We start from the raw sequence: 23,382 nt of genomic DNA, 5'->3' as shown, positions 1-23,382 counted from the left end.
CAAGCAGGAGCAACAATCGGCCAACAAGAAAGCAGCTCGGAACATCGATCGCATGTGTGGGTGAGTGCTTGGCTTTTCTTCTGATGTGGACCAGGTTCTAGAACAGGGTTAGATTTTAGAACTGGTAAAAAGTGTTGAAACGCCATTAGGTTTGGCAGTTTGCACTGTTGTTTTGGAAGTAGCCGACACTCGGAGCGATCATGGACCTACAAAAGCTGCAGAAACCGGAACTGTTGCAATTGTGTGAGGAATTGGGAATTGATACAAGTAGTTTGGCACGAAAACCCTTGATTATAAAGGCAATCACTGATCTGGGAACCGATGATGAGGAGCTCAGTGAAGCATGGAACCTCATCGGTCAAAAAAAGGAGCAGCTCAGACAGCAGAAAGAGCGGGAAAAAGAGGAAAAGGAGTGCGAACGTGAGAGGGAAAAAGAGGAAAAGAAGCTAGACATTGAGCTCCGGAAATTAGAACTAGAGTTGAGCAAGAGGTCGGGCGATTGTCCCCAGCTAGCGGTACCTCGTCTCAACAAGGAGGCAGATTTCAAGATGTCAAAGTACATGCAGCCATATGTGATATCAGGGGATATCGGTCTGTATCTGGCTAACTTTGAGCGAACCTGCGAAAAACTGTCCTTCCAGCGAGACACTTGGTCTCAGAGATTATTGACGGTTCTGCCCTGCGAGGCAGCGGAGGTTGTCGCGCGGCTAAGCAAGGAGGACGCGGACAACTACGAGAAGGTCAAAGCTTGCCTTCTGAGAAAGTATAGGCTTAGCGCCGAGGCGTTCAGACAACGTTTTCGGAACGCTGCTAAGTCCAGGGACGAGAGTTACCCTGAATTCCTGTACAATCTAAGAATCAATTTGGGCGAGTGGCTAAAAAGCACTGATTCCTACAGTGATAGGGACGCTGTAGTCGAGCGAATTCTTTTGGAGCAGTTTTATAACTGCCTCCCAGAAAAAGAAAGAAATTGGTTACAGGACCGAGGCGAAATTAAGTCGGCAACTGAAGCTGCCGAACTTATTGAGGAGTATGCTTCGCGCCGACAATTCAGCAACCCAGCAGTGGATAGGCCCCGCAATCCCAAGTTGAGTGTGATTAACCGTCAGAAAAGGCAGTTTGCTAGATTTGCAAACGAAGAAAGGAAGGCTTCTTCAGGCAAACGCCCTAGAAAGGACGGCAGTGAGAAAAGTGGGGAAATGACCAACGCGCAGAACACAAAGAGAAAGCTTGGGGCTAGAAAGCCGCTCACATGCTTTAGGTGTAATGAGCAGGGTCACATTGCCGTCAACTGCCGGAAAGAAAAGATTGCTTTCTCGTATGTCAGTGACTGCGATGAAAATATGCAGCTTTTGGAACCCTACCTGCATGACCTAGTAGTCAACGGGAAGCCTTGCAAGGTACTGCGCGATTCGGCCGCAACGATGGATGTTGTCCATCCGGCGTATGTGTCGCCTTCCGACTATACAGGACAGTGTGCATGGATCCGCCAGGTAGTGGAGGAACAGAGTGTGTGCTTGCCAATCGCGAACGTGGTCATCGAGGGCCCTTTCGGCGAGTTAACAACTGAGGCTGCCGTTTCAGGAAAGCTTCTTAAGTGCTATCCGTATTTGTTTTCCAACAAATCGGACATGCTACTGCGAAAGAGGGGCATCCTTTTCGGAGACAGAGTTGTGCCAGCCTTAACACGTTCAAAGGCGCGAGAACTAGCTACACTGCTCATTCCAGAGAAAGCCACAGCGGAGGAAACGGCAGTTAAAACAGTGGTCGAAGCGGAAGATAGCAGGTCAGAAAACTTTGAGAGCGAGGCATCTCAAATAAGTCAACTTGAAAGTGAGCTTGATGAGGCGCGGAATGAGGACGTTCTTGAGAATAACCTCTTGCCGCCAGTGTCTAATAATCTCACGAGACTTTTAAGTGGAACCCGAGAGGACTTAGCTATGGAGCAAGCCAATGATCCTAAGATACAGGAGCTTCTCAAAAGGACGGAGCAGATAGGAGAACTAAAGAAATCCCAGCTGTCCGATCTGGGCGAGATAATAACAGAGTTTGAGGCCTGCTTCGTGGACAGGCAAGGCAGGACTGATTTGACTGAGCACGATATTGAGCTGACTACAGACGTGCCAGTGCGATCAAGGTGCTACCGATTTTCTCCAAGGCAAAGAGAAATTCTGGATAGGGAAGTAACTCGCATGCTGGAATTGGGAGTAATAAAACCCTCGGAAAGCGATTATGCTTCGCCTATGATCTTAGTAGAAGCTCCAGGTAAAGACCCTAGGCCTGTGGTAGACTACCGAAAGCTAAATTCTCTCACCAGGGATCAAGTGTATCCTATTCCGAATATTGAGGAGAGAGTAGAACAGGTCAGTAGAGCGGCATATGTGACTACGCTGGACCTTACTCGAGGATACTGGCAAGTACCGCTCACTGAACGCGCCAGCAGATACGCGGCTTTCGTCACTCCGACGGGCAGCTACCAGCCAACAATGATGAGTTTCGGGCTCAAAAATGCTCCATTTTGTTTTTCCCGACTCATGGATAGGGTTTTAAAGGGGTGTGAACCATTCGCGGTGCCTTATTTAGACGACATTGCGGTTTTTTCCGACTCATGGGCGGACCATATGGTACATCTAAGAGCTGTACTGAGCCTTTTGCGTCAAGCTGGGCTAACCGTAAAGGCCGAGAAATGTTGCCTGGCAAGGGCGACCGTGGACTACTTGGGTTACAATGTAGGTCAAGGTTTCAGGAAACCCAGCGAGATTAAGATTTCTGCGGTAGCAGACTACCCGCGGCCGAGAACGAAGACGGAAATTCGAGCATTCCTGGGTCTGACTGGGTACTACAATCACTACATCCCTAACTATTCAGCTTTGGCTAGCCCTCTGACCGACGCTCTCCGCAAGACAGAACCGACAAATGTAGTCTGGGACGAACAAAAGGAAGCCTCCTTCGTAAACCTGAAGGCTGTGCTGATTAGCCGTCCGGTATAGCGAGCTCCAGACTATGGCCGAGAATTCACGGTCCAGTGTGATGCCAGTGATCGAGGGCTAGGTGCTGTTCTCTCCCAGAGAGATGACGACGGTAATGAGCACCCCGTGCTCTACCTGAGCAGAAAACTGAGTTCTAGAGAGAGAGCTTATTGCGCGTCTGAGAAAGAGTGCGCTTGCATTGTATGGGCCATTCAAAAATTGCAGTGCTATCTTGGAGGGGCCAAATTCACCGTAGAGACGGACCATTGTCCCCTGGCTTGGCTGCAAACTGCGACATCGAAGAACAGTCGCCTTCTTAGGTGGAGCTTGATTTTACAGCAGTACAATTTTGAAATAAGATACAAAAAGGGGAAGTTAAATGGGAATGCGGACGCGCTTAGCCGCTGTTTCTAAGCGGTCCGAGGTGTTCCTCACCATGTATCGAAATTGATAATCAGGTTGTTTTTTTTTTTGTTTTTTTTCGTGCACTTGTATATGTGTGACTATGTAAAGCAGCACGTTTGGTTTTCTAGGCATACGTGGGTCCTGAACGTCTTGAGAGTGGGCTTTTCTCGAACAACAATGGCAGTTTTCTTTTAACCTGGTCTCTTCAAACGGGAGCCGAGTGCTTGCTTGGACATGTGGTTGAGTTTCAGATAGCTCAAGCAATTTGGCCTACAACAATCAAGACAACGCGACAAGCAACAGCGAGCTTCAAGCGTTCACGTGCAGGCCATTAAGTCGTCTCTTCATGCAGCAGCTGCGACTGCTGCCCTCCGTGACTCTTCTGGCGGGGGAGGAGGCTGTTACGACCGTGCATCATCCGCACTTGCGCGCTCTATTGTTCGCCTGTGGGCATAGGATAAGTGCTGTGGATATGTGCTGTTGGTACAAGGGCGCTAAGCGAGCCTGTTTCCAGGAATCCTTTTGTAAGCCTGTGTTGCTTTGTGGACACCCTGCAAACGCCAAATTGACCCTGTCAAGAGAACGTCTAGAAAAACACAAAGAAATGTCCCCCTGCGGGAAATAGCCGGAAGTGCTTTGGTTCAATTGTTCACCCTTCCCGTCGAGAAGCCTTATCGTCCAGTGAGGAATGCCTACTGTCCAAAGGAGACGACAGAGTGACACGTCCGCTGACGTGCAGGACAAGAAAGGAGCATGACGCATACGGCCATTAAATGATTTCCCGGGAATGCAGGAAAGATTTGCAATTGTCGAAAACGGACAATGCTGGGAGCGTATGCGGCGCGCACGTGCACTTGGGTTTCTGAGAAGTAAATCCACTTGCCGGAACCAGCCTATCGATTCTTGGCTGAAGAATAGAAATGTACCTCCTCGCCGTTCCCAAGCTTTTCCCGCCAACAAGTGACCAGGCTCAACGAAACAATGCCGGGCCAGTCAGTGCTTCAGACCATCAGTGCAGTGATGTGTTCGATTGGATGCCGATATCTGAGGGGCGTGCCCTGGATTTGGTTGGTCAGCATCTTCAGAGAGGGGCTGGACATCTTCAGAGCACGAAATGTCGCTCTGAGCCCTGGGTAAACGGCTCATCCAGTCGCTTCTCGCTATGAACTCTTAACGCTTGCCATTTTGCTGATGTACCCTTCTTTTTCGTGTAAATAATCATGTAAATAAGTTTTCTCAAAGTGCCATTAAACCTGCTTGTATATATTTTACCAACTTCGAAGATTCAGTCCTTCTTCAACCCCGAGTCTCTGCACGCTACCAAGTGAAGGCCGGGTCGACTTAGCCCCAGCGTCACGACAGTATGTGCATGTGTGTCATGCTCTATATCTTCGGACGTTCATTTTGATGAATGAATAACTGAACATTGGCGATCAGTGACCATTACCGAAACCATCATGGGTCAAAGGTACTCACTGCAGGCGTACCTCCATGCGGCGACAGTGCTCCCACCAGTCATACCATGATTGTGGCGTAATCCATTTGTCATACAGCGTTGTAGTTGATGACATGCGGTTTCTCGTTGCACACAGCACACAACTCTTAATCAAGCTAGAGTACAAGTCGCACGAGGGATTCGAACCGACGATATATGTACTTTCATATAAGGGTGTACTCCTACTGGTCTATAGCTTTTGGTATATACAATATTCTATAGCCAGCTAAAACAGGTTATATGGCTTGCAGTCTGTAGCTTTAGAGGCATTGACATTTCTATAGACGGCTAAAGATAACTGTATGGCTACTAGTCTATATCTTCAGGAGTATACACTTTTCTATAGCCAGCTAAAGCAGCTTATATGGCTATCAGTCTGTAGCTTTAGAGTCATTTAAATTTCTATAGACAGCTAAAGATAACTGAATGACTAATAGTGGATAGCTTTAGGAGCATACGCTGTTCCATAGCCAGCTAAGCAGCTTATATGGCCTGTAGTCTGTAGCTTTAGAGGCATTCAAATTTTTATAGACAGCTAAAAATATCTGTATTACTAATATTCTATAGCTTCTGGAGCATAAACTTCTCTATAGCTTGCTAAAACTGATTCTTTGGCTCGCAGTCTGTAGCTTTAGAGGCATTCAAATTTCCACAGACAGCTAAAGATAACTGAATGACTAATAATCTATAGCTCCAGGAGCATAAACTTTTCTATAGCTTGCTAAAACTGATTCTATGGCTTGCCGTCTGTAGCTTTAGAGCCATTCAAATTTCTGTAGACAGCTAAAGATAGCTGTATGACTAATAGTCTTTAGCTTCATGGAAATATGATTTTCTATAGTTAGCTAGAGATTTTCTATGGTCGAGAAGCTATAGAGAAAGTGGTATAGAATTTTCTATAATGCCTATAGATATTTCAATGGCACTTTATAGCCGACTATAAAAGTCCATAGACAGACATAGCTAACCATAAACTTTTCCATTGAAGTACATAGACCATTTTTGTATGGGAAGGCACAAATATGCCTTCATCATTAAGCCACGTTTTTACTAGAAGGGTACTAGAGTGAAACTTGAAAAAAAAAAAAACGATTTGACCGTCGGTTTTACCGGCATTTTCTCAACTCTCTTTCGGAGATCTTGTCCTGGGCCTCCACAGTATATGGATCGGTATAGAGGTACGGGTACAAACAGGTTGAGCAAGTCCTACGTAGGAGGTAGGAACGTATTACGGAGCATAGGTTTCCGACGAAATCGCCTCAATACGGTCGTGAATATACTGTCCATTACACACGCTTCCTCTCTCTCAGAATGAATGGCTTGCGTCGAGGGCGTAGGTAAGTTTGTGAACAAAAGTGATCGCAGACTAATGTACAAAACAACACTGATAATTCTCGACCGATCCAAGTCTGCTTGTCGCTTTACAATTAAGTAATCTGACTGCTATTACAACTGGTTCAGTCGTAAGACTACATCATGATCGTAATCAGCAACTGAGCCTCTAATCTGCCCAGTCTTGTGCTAGCTGGATTCAGTTGACTCCTGGAAACTTTATTCGCATCCGCCCACCTTACATTCTAACGCCCCCTGCTACGCTGTCCTCGCCATGGAATCCGATTTGTTTTCCAGAGGCCATCGCTCCTCCTTCCTTCCCACTACATGTAATGAGCTATCTTTTTTTTATCTCGGCTATAATGTCAATCAATAGAGTTTCTTTTGGCTCTCTCTGCACACTTGCTGTCTCTCAACGTTACGCATACCGTTTTCTCTTAGACAGTTCTCTGCGCCGTCCTCAATTGAAGTAGGGGCTTTTCGTTAGCTTTATGTTGGGCCAACAAACAGGTGAGTAACGGCAAGATACCGCTGTTATATATTAACTCTTAAAGGATACTGGTAAGCAGCTCGACATTATCTGCGAGCATGCCTGCGGCATGTCCTACTTAGCAGATGAAATGACCGGACACTGACTGTTTGAGTTGATGCGTGACGTCCCGAGAACGCTTTATATGAATTGGTTACACCAAACCAAAGCCCTTTATTTGGTGGATATCACAGCTGATGCTTGATTAGCCAAAACCTTGGAGATGATGACAGATGGACATAAAACCATCCGGCGGCATAGCATCCAGAGTTAAATAAACTAGTCCTGTGCTACACGAGAATACCTCTACGACTACGTTAAAGTGCGAATTTATATCTAGGCTAAGCAGCTTTTCCCATAGTTTGGCAGCTTACGACTGTATTCAGTTGGGGTACAACCCCAAAAATGACCGACTGATTGCACTTCGGATCCAAGGTCGCCCTTTCAACATAACGTTTATCCAAGTCTATGCACCAACCACCACTGCTGAAGAAGCTGACGTTGAGAGATTTTATGCGGACCTGCAATGCCTTTTAGACCGCACTCCATCATCAGACGTCGTTTTTCTCATAGGAGACTGGTATGCTAAGTTCGGGAGTGAAGAAATATCCGAAATTGCAGGCAAGTTCGGTCTTTTTAAGCCTAATGAAGGTGGGCAGAGGCTAGTAGCATTTTGTAAAGAAAACAACCTGACCATAGCAAATACTCATTTTCAACAGCCCAAGAGGCGCCTGTACACATGGACTTCACCGGACGGTCTGTACAGGAATCAGATCGATTGTATTCTTTGCCGCCAGAGATGTAGAAGCGCTATACAAGCGGTAAACATAAGGCCTGACGCCGATTATGGCACCGATCATCAGCTTCTTGTTGCAAAACTTAAGCTTCGATTGAGGAAAACGCAGAAAACTAGAAGGTTTTTCAGGTATGATCTGGATCAAATTCCATCAGAATATGCTTTGGAAGTGAGGAATCGATTTCAAGAATTAGATGAAGAAGACAGAGAGCCTGAAGAGATGTGGGCTAATGTTCGTGATATAATACAAGAAGTTTCTACTAAAGTAGTTCCAAAGCAAAAGAAATGCAAGAAAGCAAACTGGTTATCTGAAGAGGCTTTGCAAATAGCCGAGGAAAGGAGGATGGCAACAGTTATGGGGGAAAGAGGAATATAGAAGTTTTTCTATGCGGATTTTCAGAAAATAGCAAGGAGAGATAAGAATGCCTTTCTGAACATACAATGTCAAGCAGTTGAGGACAACACACAATTAAGGAACACAAGAGCTCTGTACAAGGAAATAAAAAATATCAAAGGAAGTTTCTGTGCTAAGCTGGGCGCGAAAAAGGACTAACGAGGCAAGGACCTCACTGAAGCCTTAGAGATAAAGAAGAGGTGGCAGGAATACACAGAAGAACTGTACAAGAACGATCCAGATGTGCAAACTCAACATAAGACCGTTGTGATTACTGATCTCGAGCCGGGCATCCTAAAGGGTGAAGTTGAATGGGCCTTAGCCAGCCTTGCTAAGAACAAAGCTAGCGGAATTGATGGCATTCCAGCTGAGTTGCTGGAATGCTGAGAAGGTCATCAAGGCGACTGGTGGACAAGATCACCAGGCGGCATTTGAACTGCATCGCATCGTCAAATGACGTCACTTTTACACAGAGCTTCCTGTGGGTCTCTCGAGTTGAGTTTCTTTTTACATAGGAGAAAAGAGCGGAGTTTCTCGTGGCCTAAGCTTTATGAAATTACTTTTTCTTAACTTAAAACACAGATATGGCACCATGTTGTTTATAACTTCGATAAGTCTGTTATGATCAACCACTCAACTGCCGTAATAGATAATTTAATTTATATCTTTTATTTGTTTAGCTGAACAACTGATTAGACTGGCAGCATATTGTGTCTACCTTACTAGGTAGTTAGTAGCTGCAAATATGTTTTTCTTTTTTGAACTCACTGACTTTGGAAATTTTTGAAAGTCAGGCCTATATATTGCTGATATTTGAATCTAATAAAACCATATAATAGTTTAGCGCCATTCCTTTTTCTTTTCTCATGCGTATTAATTGGTTATATGCCCTGCCATAATTACGGTAATAATAGGAAGTTGAGAAATAAACTTGTGTCGGTAGTTGCAGATGACTTTCAATCTCGAGAATTAATTTTGAGACCTTATTCAGGAAAACTTCTTAAAGAAGTTTAAGAGTACTAATATCTCACTTTGTTATATTTATTAGTTCGAAAATGAAATCAACATGTAAAATATTTATAATCACAAGCATTTTGCACGCTTTGGTCTTCTAAGCGCTATTTTATGACCGATATTTATGCCACGGCATCAGAGGGTTATGTAACGATGGATGATGAAGTTAATAAATTATTGGCAAGACATTTACTGATTTTACGAGGTCCAGAAGGGAGCGGCAGATGGTACCTATTTTTTGACGTTTAGGAGCGTGAGAAATTTATTGTTTAGGGAAGGACGTCCGAGAAAACGGTGTTCCAAAAGCGTGCGTAGATTTTTTATTTTATGGTGTCCAACCTTGTTCAGGAATGTATCGTGATGTATTTCCTAGCGCATCCTGGCAGTGACTGCAGACTAAAAGGCGTTATTTACAAAGCTGAGACCGTTGTTGAAGTCCCACCCGTTGGCTTCAGGAAAAGTGCCACAGTTCCGACTCCATAACTATGAAACAACACTATAGGAATCCTCCACGAATCGCATCAGCGAGTCTTAGCGGTGCTCTCGTTTAAACGTCCAATTCATGCCTCCGTTTCGGGATCATACCACCTCCATTAAAAATTGTAAATGGTGAACGACAAGACCCGTGCAAAGTTCGCAGGACACGAGCAGTGAACATGCACACTTTTGTGATAGGACTGGGATTCTCCCAATTTTAAAACGTTAGAACAACTAATCTTGGTTTAAAATCTGCGTTCTTGACAATATTGAACCTACGAAATTAATGGGTTTTGAGAGCTCTCTGGCAAATTCAAGGCCTCAAGCAAACGCTCTATCATAGAAGCAATAACTGAAGCCTCCGAGATGAAAAATATAACCCGGCGATGTTACATATTACCGAATTCTGAGAAGACATTTGAACCTCAGTTTTCATGTTTCCGTTCTTTGAAAGTTGGCTAAGATATTGCTGCATGGCCCGATGAGATAAAGAGGCAAAACGGGGCAATAAAGAAAGTCACGTTTTTTTTAGGCCGCAAAAAGCACTGGCCAACAATATTCAACATTTTAAAGCAAAAGCTTCATTACACCATGGAGAGCCAAAGTGTCCGTGTGTGACACAAGCCGCTACTGCGCATGCACTGTAACCATGGCAACTAGCCACGCCATTCCAAAGATGTTTCGCCGCCATGATTGCTAAACAAAGGAGGAAAAAGCTAGCGGTAATCCTAGCACATGTGCATTGCTGCGCAGAGAGGAAGAGAAGGTTCCGCACGGTTCATGTGCGCTCCACCGCGGAAAGCTGACCGAGTGGAGCAGTAAGCGTCGACTTGCATCGCAAGCGCCGCGCATGAATGGAGATTCTGCCTTAAATGGAGTAATTGCAACCACGTAGGGATCTTAAACGTGCACTGTCATGGCAAAGCATACAGTAGCCTCTCCATTTCCCCTCCATCGAAACAAAGCTGTTGACTATTGGCCTCGCAGCCTGGTATTTTGGTTCCGCAGTCGCTAGCGTTCCACTTTCAGCTCAGCAGCGTTAAAGTATCTGTTTGCCTCTCAAATCACACGTCCGCCGAAGAAGTACGCAACAGCAAACCAGTAAGCATGCTTAATATCTAAAGCAAAGTCTGTTTAAGCGCATTGCAAGTCCCAGGCCTTTCAGCCAACGAGGCTGTAAATTTAGCAGATGCATAGAGCCATCACTGCGCTAATATTTCTGAGATAGTGATTCTGAGAATCCCCACAGCTTTGATTAGCTGCATGTCTTACGTACAAAATGAAACATTACCAATTTCAGCATCAAATAAGTCTTATTAAAACTATCTTTTGACATTTGTTTATGGCATACAGTGAATTTGGCTTAAAAATATTGTTTAGAGCCGAGCAGGCTCTGAATTTAGTGCTCATATTAGTACTTTCTTCTTTTAATAACCTATTTTGTGCTTCCTTCCTGTGCTAATGAATTTAGTGCTCATATTAGTACTTTCTTCTTTTAATAACCTATTTTGTGCTTCCTTCCTGTGCTAATCACAGTTTTGAGGTTGATATCAGAGTCGTGCTGCGCAAGTCAACTGCGGTAGCTATTTCAGCGTCAGTCTTAAGGTAATGGTTCTCACCTTTGTGACTATTTCAGCTATGCAGCTGTTATTATAATGAAAACGCAGTTGGTTTTTTTGGTGGATTTTTTTTTCTCGCTTACATCTGCACACCTGCTGTTAAGCAGCATTACTGTTTCAAAATCTTTAAGTCCATGCGTGCTGAATGAAGAGCAAGGCTGAAATTTGGGCGACTTGATAGGATTTCACTCTAGAGAAAAACCTCAACAAGACGGTCGCGCTTCTTGCCTAACTCGATGGTGTTGCGCTGTTATCCCGAAAATCAAGATGGCTTTCATGTTACACAAGTAAACCAGTTATGGATGCCGCGTTCTTTAATGAGCTTCTTATTGCGCAAACCATTTTCTAATATTTGGGTATCCCATGCAAATTACATATTTTATCGAAGAGCACGAGGAAGTTCACAAGCAAAGCCTGAGAACATATAATTCAGAGCAGTTTCGCAAATCTAGACGGGGTAAATGGACTTTTCTTTTACTGACCTAATAAACCACCGTGCTGTTTTTTGGTGCGGTTTGCAAGAAGTTTTATTTGCGATGTTACTTACTACTTAAACCTTAACTGCGTACATCAATATAAATGTGCCAATCATTAGTGGGTGGCCAAAACAAAACAGTTCAGCAGCAAAATATATCAATTTATATGCCATCCACTCCGACTTGCAGAACAAGTCGGGAAAGGCGCCATAATCTTGAAATAAACTCTCGGGACTACCAAATGAAATCGTAAATGAGCGCCGGTGAGTATTTCACAATACTAGTAGAAAGGACAGAAGGTGGAAAGACAGCTTAAAGTATAATCAAAATATTGCAACAAGCACTAAAGTAACTTTTTTGTATCATCAGTATTTACGTAAGTCCTTCAGAAACGCTTTGTTTTATATTTGGGATTGCCGTCTCAGAAACCGCACGTTGCTTTTGGTCTTAAAACTTTACAAACCACAGCTGTAGAAAAAAAAACCCCGCTTCGTCTGGTACGGGAAGAAATGTCAACGAAGTAACAGTTCGCAGCTCTAAATTTTTTAGTCATCCAATGTTCATTAAGAGGTACACCAGGCAACCAAATGTTCCGGCGTTGAGACAGAGAAAAATACTTAACCTTCCGCGCGAGGCCACATAAGTAATGACGTCTGCTCTTCAGCGTACCTACCGCGGCTGAGGCCCCACTTGCGGTTGCGCTCATTTTTCGTAGTTGGAAGCATTTCGCTAGCAATCATATATACTGCTATCTTACCGGCATTATATCTCTTGTTCTTTTTGGCAAGGAAATTTTCGCCAAGTTATGAATCCGCCTGAGGCCACAGGAGTAATCACGTCTGCTCATCAGCGTACCTACAGTTGCTGAGGCCCCACTTAAGTTTGCGCTCATTTTGCGCAGTTGGCAGCATTTCGCTAGCAGTATAAATACTGTTATCTTACCGGCGCTTTTTCTCTTGTTCTTTTTACCAAGAAAATTTGCGCAAACTTGTTCTTTTATATATATGAGGCCTCAAGGCTGGCTGGTAATCTGTCTTGGGAAAGGAGGCATGTGAGGGGAAAGGGTATCAGAATTTCCACATTACAGAGGAAGAGAAAACAATATTGAGCGCGGTGAACCTTTTAAAGCTACGGTGTTGCCAGAAAGGCTCCTGTTTGATTGTGAGGACAGATGTTTATGGAACATATTCATTTCTTGTATTCCAACAGAAGAGATAGTTCTCTTAAAAGGAAATGATTTCCTATATTTTTTGCAGGCAATAGGCTTCCAAAGCACCGTCAAGCGGCGCTGCTGCTCCTGACAGGGAGCGCCATCTCTGACAGAAAAATACAAACTGGGGATACACGCGGCGGCACCACCCAGGCATCCCGTGCAAGTTTTCTCCTTTCGCTCGCTCGCTTCCGCGCACGTGCAGGCGTCTCCCGCTGCTTTGTTGCGCGGGCACACACTGTACGCCGCCGGCTCAGCTCGCTGCCTTCATGGCGTTCGCCGTGCTCGTTCTCTCGCACAAGCACGTGCCTTGACGCGCCCCCACAGGCGCACCGCGACATGCCACCTGCATTCCGTCTAGACCAACGTTTATAGTATCTATAAACGTTGGTCTAGACTGGGCAACCTGACGCGTATTTTTATGAAGGATTCTTAATTGTAGGCGGGAAGCTTTTTATTCACGTCTGCACTGTAGAGAAAACAGCAGATGGGGATGAGTAAATATTGATTGTGAATGCGTCCCACGTTAGCAAAAACGTAGGAAGTGCATCTCGAGGTAAGTCCGCTATGTAATTATATTGTCGTTTATAATATGTTTAAAAACTGCTAAAGTATCATCAGTACTGTGAGATAAATTGGCCCACTTATTGACCATCGTTTTGGCCTGTAGCATGCGATCTATATACGGATTTGTTTTTATTATTATTACGCCGTTACTAAAGGAAATCTTCCAGTAGAAGAATAAGTATGTAGTCCGGAGGAGATGTTTCTTTTAAGACAAGAACGCTAGCAATCTCATCAGCGCATGCGTGCTCCGTGCGCTGCACGCGACATAACCGGCTCTCTGGCTCGAAAGGCAGGGGAAATCCATACATATTGTTTTATTTAGGTTCTTATTGAATGGCTGTGCTTCATTCATGATAATATTTGGTTTGCCCTCACGAACCCTGTGATGCGAATGGGCTGCTCCGTGCGAGTAGTGTCAGTCGAGCCATTGCTAGGATCACTTTTGTACTGAACTTCCAACATATCTCTGTTATTAATAATAATAACAATAGTAATTGGTTCAATTATTGGCCAATTTGCAAAAATCTGTAAAAGCGTCCAGCATGGCATGTTTTCCAACGCCGCCCCCACTCCAGAAAAAGAAAAGACCTCGTTCCTAGATATTTTCTTCGTCAATCTAAAAATGAAAAGACTGCTGTGGACACTTAGGACACATTCACCCATCAGTCTCGATCGCGGACGTCGCATCTGTTAATTTGGTTGCTTTCATAGCACTCAAAAAGCAGGGAGAGAGCATAGAAAATCAGCAAAACTGTACACGCGGGGAGCCAAGAGCAGGATAATCTTCCATCCTCTTCACTTTTTGACTGGTGTTAAACCACTTTATTTTTTTGTTGCCTCTCTAAGCCGTCTTTGGGAACTGTCAACATTTTTGGGTTTACGAAGAAAGCAGAAATTGGCTCTTTTTGTTTCCACAAAGAACGCGAGACTTCTCAGAACGCTGTCATTCGGTTGGAAAACATGTCTTCCGGACACGCTTCCAAAGGAATCTGCAAAGTTTCACACGTGAGCCTCGTCTTTTGGTGCTTCGCCTACTATTGTGGCTTCCCATGACACAATGCTGCTTGGTACATCCGTTTCGCATCAGCGGAAGCGTTTTTGTATCGCCAAGAAACCTCCAGGCGCAACGCGATCGCCGCGCGTGCACAGGAAGCTAGCGGAGCGTCTGCTCCGGCGAAGCCCCATCGTTTCCCATTTCGCCACCACGCCAAGAATGCAGCGCTGCCGTCGCGCGGCGAAACTTGAGCTTGGGCTCCCTATAAAGAAAAGATTCTGGCATGCATATATGAATCTGCTCGAAAAATAGACTGTTTTATTTCATTTATATTACTTTTTGTTTTCAGAGGACACCGATAAACATGGAAGTGTTCTCTCTACACCCCATAAATGAAAAATGGTTTCTTTTATTTATGCGCTGCAGGGTTCGGTATCTGTCTTCTTTTTAAGTATTAGGCATACGTTTTTGGCCGACTTTCTTTCGTCCACAAGTAATCTACACTACGTATCAGTATGTGGGCCTCGTGGCGGAAAAATATCTTGTCTTCAGCAATCAAAATTGCCGTACAGCCTGTATTACTATTCACGATTTAAGGCAAAAGCCTTTAGAGCCTCAGAGTTGTCAGCAAAAGTGTCATGCTTTTGCGGCGGCTCTGTTTGGTCGAGAGAAGATGACGTCGTGGAGGTCTCGACCAATTACAGAGCATCACCACAGTATGCGACAATTCGTGCCTTATATGACCATATGCCAATCAATGACTAAATACTAATAATTACTAGTTGATAATGATTACTAATTAGGGGTAGTTGGGCAATAAACCGTTATTAATTCCTAATCAGTGATCCCTGATTACTAATCACTTTTGCTGATTCCTAATTAATTTCTAATCACTAAACAGTGACAGTAGCGTAATGAGCTAATAATTGCTAATTAGAGCACCGCACTCCTTGCAGCACAATGTGCGAATGCCTGCCGGCCATATGGCAATCAATGCTTAATTAGCAACAAAAGAATTAAGAGGCAAATAATTACTTAGTACTAATTGGTAAATAAATGCTTATTCCTGTTTATGTTTATATTCATTATATTTTTACTAATTAGGTACTACTAATTCACAAGTCAGTCAACAATTACTCATTAGTTACTGTTGTGTAAGCAATTACTTTATTAATAATTTACTCCGCCTTATACAGCCATACGGCAAGCAATAAGCAATTACTAATTTACACTAAATAATTAATAAGTAAATATTTACTGCTATATAATGAAAAATTGCTTTATAAGTACTCCTTAGTCAAATTGCGTAATTATTTATTTACATATAATAAATATAGTTGCCTGAAACGGCCGTATGGCTATTAATAACCACTTACTAATTAATGACTAATAAGTTAATGTCAAACTGAATGATTACTCGTTAATGACTGAATAAATAAAAATTACCAATCAGTGACAATTGCGTAGTTAACGAACTTAATACCAATTAATGCCGCGCACCTGGTAAAATCGTGTAGCATAATGCAGCACTCGGGCTTTCGCCTTTCATCACTTTATCGCCAGTGTCCTCGAATTATTTAGTCGCATTCTTTGTGTTCAAATGTCATTTATGCTTTTAAATTGTATTAAAATGTGTCTGATGAAAAATATTTCAAAGCGAGTAACAAAAAGTGAAAATGCAGACGTTAAAATGTGACGCCGAGAGACACGAGTCGAAGTGGAAGTTTACGTTTAAAAGCACTGTTCCCTAATCATATTGGCACTCTTTGCTCAAGGACAGGATCGTGCGCTTGGTGAGTCTGGTTTCATTTTGCTGATCTCACAGCCACGGTATGGGTTGTTTGTTGCAATCACGGTTTCGGAAGTGCTCTTTGTCCACACATTCCGCCGAGAAAATTGCATACATGAGGAAGCCACTGTTCTAAGCCGATAGAAAGCCTCACCACAAGATACTACCCCCGTCGACAGCGCTTAGCTATAAGCAATGCAGCCGATCCGGTGTGATGTGTCCTAGTTAGCGGAGCACTCAATTTAAACTCCCAGTGACGGCACTCAATGCCAAAGATCTCCTTTTTTTCACAAAGGTTCTAACTGGTATGCCTTGCCGCGGAATATTAAATTATATTATTTTTGGGATGAATACCGGAAATGCGGCCTGCACCATAACAAGGCGTTCTGTATGTCGGGGCTGCAATGTGGAAATTTCACTACAAGTGCGATTAATTGGCTTATCAATGGCATGTGCGGAAAGTTACTGTCCGCGGAATGTGTGACAAAAAGATATATCCAAAGCCAATCCAACACTAACCACATAACTACAAAAACGACAAAGTACCGAATTTATCCATGAGTACTTGGCTATCAAGAAGGAAAGCGTAGCAGGGGGCGGCAGAAAGTTAGGTGGGCGGATGAGGTTAAGAAGTTCGCGGGGATCAAGTGGATGCAGCTAGCACAGAACCGGGCTAAGTGGAGGAATATGGGAGAGGCCTTCGCCCTGCAGTGGGTATAGTGAGGGTGATGATGATGATGATGATGATGATGATGACTTGGCTTTCATGCCTTAAGGACTTTGTATAATGACCAGCCACATTAGCCACAGCTCGTATCCGAGTCATAGGCAAGAATGTAATCAAGAATCCACATAACAGGCCTCTACCAAATCCAGCCATGAATAAGTGGCTATGATGTCTTAAATATAATGCAATATTATATACAATATTAGTCATTACGACTGACTGTAGTAGTAATTGGCTCTAATGCATCAATGGCAATGCATATTTGTCAGTAAGGGCCCTGCCGCCATGATTCAAGGGTTAAGACGCCCAACAACTGTACCGGAGTACCTGGGTTCGAACCCGCTCGCTGGCGGTTGCGTTTCGATGGAGGCGAAACAGTGGCATCAGGGTCCTGCGCGATGTCAGTGAACGCTAAAGAACCCCAGGTGGTTGAAATACCCAGAGTCCTCCACTACGGCGTCTGTCATGGCCTGAGTTGCTTTGGGATGTTAAACCCGTAAAAACCAAACCAAACTAATTCTGTACCATAAGCCGCGCAGGCCTTTAATGGAAGTTCGTGGAAACAAATATAAATAAACAATGACTAACGATATTAATCTTAGATCCAATTCAAGTCGTAGCCAATGTTGAAATCCAGAATCCACGTTAGCCAACCAAAGCCCACGCAAGACGGCATTAGAGAGATTTAGCATACCGTGATCCGCGATCCGCCACCGGGACCCTCTACAGCTTGTGGACGGGGCGCTCACGTTGATTGGTTCCGATACGGCAGGTCTATGTGCCGACATCAAGTATGTGGCGCCATCTATCGGCATCAAAGGGATCTGGGCATGCGCAGTGGAACGCGCGGTGGCGGACCACTGTATCGCGGATCACGGTGTGCTAAGTCTCTCGATTGTGTGCATTACCACCCGTAAAAAGACTGAAGTGCTTTTTTGCATTTTTTTAGTCTTCACAAAAAGGGTAGGTTCGGGAAAATAATTAGGAACCTGCTCTTTCATTTATGGTATGCCACGGTAACGTGTGGTACACTGTATGTTGTTCAACATACTGAAGCAATTCTTCTATCGCGTGGTGGTCTGAAGCCCTCCACTACAGCACCTCTTTCTCTGTTTTCACTCCCACCTTCGCGATCACGCGATTGCGTAACCTACCAGTCAACACATAAAGCCCGGCTTTAACCAAGCCGTACGAGCGTGCCTGCATGGTTTAGGGATAAAGTGAATACGAGGGTCTTTGGCAAGCTGAATGCGATATCACCCTCCCATATGAAAGGAGAGGACCGAGTTGGCACCTGCTGCTAAAAGTAATGTCAGGAAGCCCTACGTCCAGTTAGGGCTTAGCCATGCCAACTTCCAGCTACCGCCACCTAAGTAACGAAGGCGTTGCGGAGGGATGGACGGACAAGAAATGCTATCGCCTTAAAACCACTAGTCGAAGAATTGAAAAAAAAAAAAGCAAAAAACATGTGGCCAGGTGAGGTGTGTAATATTTTAATAGCCAGTTATCGCAATGATCGCGGAAAATGTGCGCATATGGCGCACAAGAGCATATGGCTCTGAGACGAAATTGTTTTCACGGAGCTTAAGCTCTTTGAAAAGAAAAAAACAACTGTTTATTGTATTTTGAGGAAGAAAATCCCATATTATATCTTTATAATGATATTGTGCGCAGTGATTTTCCCATTAACTTCGCACTTTTTCACAAGAAAAGCATCCAATCATGCTTTCAGGTCGCTTCTATGCTGACAACGTAATTTTATGGAGCTCCTATAACATTCACCCTACGTCGCTCAGCGCCGCTTTTGAAACAATGTTAAAATAAAAAAAAATAATTGTATATAGATAAGCTTACCAAGTAAAAGAAACAGGTCTTATAATTATTATTATAAGCCTTCATATCAGTATTCCTCCTCTTGCCGCTGCGTAATGGCTACCGGGAGAACATACGGAGTTCTCCCAACTGAGTTGTACATGTCTTGGAGCAGTTGACACTTTAAGGCATTTCTTTCCTCTGTAGATAGGGTGTCACTGCGGAGGTCATAGAGCTGTATGTCCAGCGGTGTATGTGAGTGCTCTGCTGCTCAGTTCAGTTCAGTTCAGTCGTTCAGTCGTGTCCGACTCTTCGTGACCCTATTGACCATGTCACGCCACGCTTTCCGGTCTCTCACTATCCTCCTAAAATCACATAACTTCATCTGCAGTGCCTCGAGGATGCCATCTAACCATCGCGTTCGCTGCCTACCCCTTCTCCGCGACCTTCAACCTTTCCCAACATCAAATCTTTCTCCAGCGACTCCTCTTTTCTCATCAGATGACCAAAGTAGCTGAGCTTTAACTTTAGAATTTGACCCTCCAATGAGCAGTCAGGGTTTATGGTCGACAATATTGACTGATTTGATCTTCTGGCAGTCCAAGGAACTCTCAAGAGTCTTCGCCAGAACCACAATTCAAACGCGTCAATTCTTCGGCGGTCAGCCTTTTCACAGTCCAACTTTCGCATCCATACATCACAACTGGAAAGACCATAGCACGAGTTATACGGATCTTGTTTGGCAGACTAATGTCTCTGCTCTTTACTAGGCGGTCAAGGCTAACCATTGCTCTCTTTCTCAGAAGCAGGCGTCTCCTAATTTCATGGCTGCAGTCTCCTTCCGAGGTAATCTTGGAGCCCAAGAAGAGAAAATCTGTCACAGCTTCCACTTCTTGTCCCTTGATGCTCCAGGACTTGATAGGGCAAGACGCCATGATCTTTGTCTTTTTAATGTTCAGTTTAAGCCCAAACTTCTCACTCTCTTCTTGTACGCGCATCAGAAGTCTCTTGAGTTCCCCTTCACTTTCTGCCATTAAAGTGGTATCATCCGCATATCTAAGGTTGTTGATACGTTTTCCAGCAATCTTCACTCCAGCTGAAGACTCGTCCAGACCAGCCTTCCTCATGATGCACTCTGCATATAGGTTAAATAGGCAGGGCGACAGTATGCAGCCTTGCCTCACTCCTTTCTCAATCGGAAACCAATCAGTAAGACCATGCCCAGTTCTGACTGTGGCCTCTTGCCCTTCATACAGGGTCCTGAGGAGACAGATGAGGTGAATTGGAACTCCCATCTCTTGGAGAGCTTGCCACAATCTGCTGTGATCTACGCAGTCAAACGTTTTCGCATAATCAATAAAGCAGAAGTAGATGGGTTTCTGGAACTCTTTTGCTTTTTCCATGATCCAGCGAAGGTTGGCAACTTGGTCTCTAGTTCCTCTGCCCTTGCGAAACCCAGCTTGCACGTCCGGAAGCTCCCGATCCACATACTGCTGCAGCCTACCTTGGAGGAGTTTCAACATCACCTTGCTAGCATGCGAAATAAGCGCGATCGTGCGGTAGTTGGAACAATCTTTGTCACTGCCTTCCTTTGGAATGGGGATGTAAACTGACCTCCTCCAATCCTGTGGCCACTGCAGGGTTGTCCAAATCTTCTGACATAATGCATGCAGAATGTTAACAGCGTCATGGTTGAGGTTTTGAAGCAACTCAGCTGGAATGCTATCAATTCCGCTGGCTTTGTTCTTAGCAAGGCTGGCTAAGGCCCATTCAACTTCACTCTTCAGGATGCCCGGCTCGAGATCAGTGACCACAACCGTCTTATGTTGGGTTTGCACATTCGGGTCCTTCTTGTACAGTTCTTCTGTGTATTCCTGCCACCTCTTCTTTATCTCTGCAACTTCAGTAAGGTCCTTGCCTCGTTTGTCCTTTATCACGCCCATCTTAGCACAGAAGCTTCCTTTGATATCTTTGATTGTCTCATACAGAGCTCTTGTGCTCCTTAATTGGCTGTTGTCCTCAACTGCTTGACACTGTATGTTCAGGAAGGCATTCTTATCTCTCCTTGCTATTTTCTGAAAATCCGCATTGAGAACCTTGTATCTTTCTCTTTCCCCCATAACTTTTGCCATTCTCCTTTCCTCAGCTATTTGCAAAGCCTCTTCAGATAACCAGTTTGCTTTCTTGCATTTTTTTTTTGCTTTGGAACTACCTTAGTAGCAACTTCTTGTATTATATCACGAACATCAGTCCACATCTCTTCGGGCTCTTTGTCTTCTAGATCTAATTCTTGAAATCAATTCCTCACTTCCACAGCATATTCTAATGGAACTTGATCCAGATTATACCTGAAAGGCCTTCTAGTTTTCTGCGTTTTCCTCAATTGAAGCTTAATCTTGGCAACAAGAAGCTGATGATCGGTGCCACAATCGACCCCAGGCCTTGTTTTTACTGCTTGTATAGCGCTTCTCCATCTCTGTCGGCAAATAATATAATCGATCTGATTCCTGTACAGACCGTCCGGTGAAGTCCATGTGTACAGGCGCCTCTTGTGCTGTTGAAAATGAGTATTCGCTATGGTCAGGTTGTTTTCTTGACAAAACTCTACTAGCCTCTGCCCAGCTTCATTTGGCTCACCAAGACCGAACTTGCCTGTAATTCCGGATATTTCTTCACTCCCTACCTTAGCATTCCAGTCTCCTATGAGAAAAACGACGTCTGATGATGGGGTGCGGTCTAAAAGGCATTGTAGGTCCGCATAAAATCTCTCAACGTCAGCTTCTTCAGCAGTAGTGGTCGGTGCATAGACTTGGATAACTGTTATGTTGAAAGGGTGACCTTGGATCCGAAGTGAAATCATTCGGTCGTTTTTGGGGTTGTACCCTAGCACTGCTTTGCCCATTCTTCTGTTTACTGTGAGAACGACCCCATTCCTTCTCTTGGATTCGTGCCCACAATAAAAGACATAATGGTCGCCGGAGTTAAATTATCCCATTCCGGTCCACTTGAGCTCGCAGATACCCAAGATATCAATGTTCAATCTGTCCATTTCTCGCTTGACGATATCCAGTTTACCTTGCGTCATAGATCTTACATTCCATGTTGCTATGTGATACATCTCCTTGCAACATCTGACTTTCCGGTCGCTTCCCGACATATCCACAACTGAGCGTCCTTTTGTCTTTAGCCCAGCCGCTTCATTCGTTCCGGAGATACTAGGAATCGCCCTTTGTTCATCCCCAGTAACATGTGGGACGCCTTCCAACCGGGGGGGCTCATCTTCCGGCGCCATATCATTAATGGTATTGTGACTGGCCACAGGGTTTTCTTGGCAGGAAATACTGGAGTGTGTTGCCATTACCTTCTCCAGTGAATCACATTTTGTCAGAACTCTCTGCCGTGACCTGTCTATCTTGGGTGGCCCTACACAGCAGAGCTCACGACTTCATCGAGTTTCGCAAGCCCCTCCGCCACGACAAGGCAGTGATCCATGAAGGGGGCTCTGCTGCTACAGAATTCTAAACATTTCGAAAAACTGTTACAGACAGAAGCTTCATATTCGTCTCCTAAATTATAATGCTTCATGAAAAATGTTTTACAATATACTTTAGATTACCTCTTCTATCCTCCCGACGTTGTGAGATGAATGTGTAGAGGAGTCAATTCGGCGAGAAAGGTGAAGGCATCGGAGAATACACGGACTGGCATGATTAATCCCTACAGGGAAGGCAAAGAAAAGGGTTCTCAGTAAAGAAAGTGTAAAAGGAAGTGTTTCATTGCCTGGAGGGTAATCAAGCCGAGCGGATATATCAGCATGCATGACCTTTTGTTCATCTGAAGTTCAAGCAGTTTTGATTCAATTCAACCCATTTCAAATTGGAAGCTCATTTCTTTTTTACATGCCATACTTGAAAATTTCCTATCCCAAGCTAGCTGCTTTCGAGTTTTTCTATTTATACTTCTTTATATACGTCTCAGCTTATTTGTTGTGTTTTCAATACGAGTCGCTCCAATATTGCTCCAATTAGCGTGGTCCTGTGTCAGCCACCGCAGCCTAATACCCAAATCCTTTCTACTCTCAACCTTCCACCTAACGTTCTTCTGCTTACTGCTATTTTTGACTTCTCTTGAATATGGGTCTCCTATTTTAGTCACTATTAGTTGCCTTGCCATCGCATTACATTGCTTCCCTAAGACCATTTTTTCTTCTTAATGAAGACTAGAATATAACACGAGTTTATCCACCGACCAATTCAGCAAGTTACCTGCCTCTAAGCATCACTTTAATGTTTACTCTTTCAGTTGCTCCCTGGCTGGTCCTCAATTTAAGAAGAACCCCTTTCGTTAGCCTCCACGTTCGGGCCCCATTGCTTATGACAGTTAAAATGCACACAATAAATTTCCCTTTGAAGTGCACTGATATGCTTCCATACATACTGATGTTACCAGCGAAATACGCTACAGCGGGCTTTGATTACCTTATTTTTTACTCTTCTGATCAAAATCTGCTCTAACTGACGGCCCGGTAAAGACGTATTCTGTAATTACTTCCCGCGCCTGGCCTAAAATCCTAAATTGCTTTTCTCTTCCGCGGGTATTGAACATTACTTTATTTTAAGCACATTATTTTTATACCACTATATTGCTTTGCACTGCGAGATAATTGGAATTTTTTTTTTGCGTTTCGTCACCACTTTTAATTATCTAGGGGACGCAGTCTCAGATTACTCGGGACTCACCCCCAACTTTACCCAAACCAGTTATACGTCCTGCGAAG

Source organism: Amblyomma maculatum, chromosome 1, assembly GCF_055883805.1.
Source record: "Amblyomma maculatum isolate TAMU_Amacu chromosome 1, ASM5588380v1, whole genome shotgun sequence".
NCBI classification, from domain to species: Eukaryota; Metazoa; Arthropoda; class Arachnida; order Ixodida; family Ixodidae; genus Amblyomma; species Amblyomma maculatum.
This window is presented reverse-complemented; position numbering follows the sequence as displayed.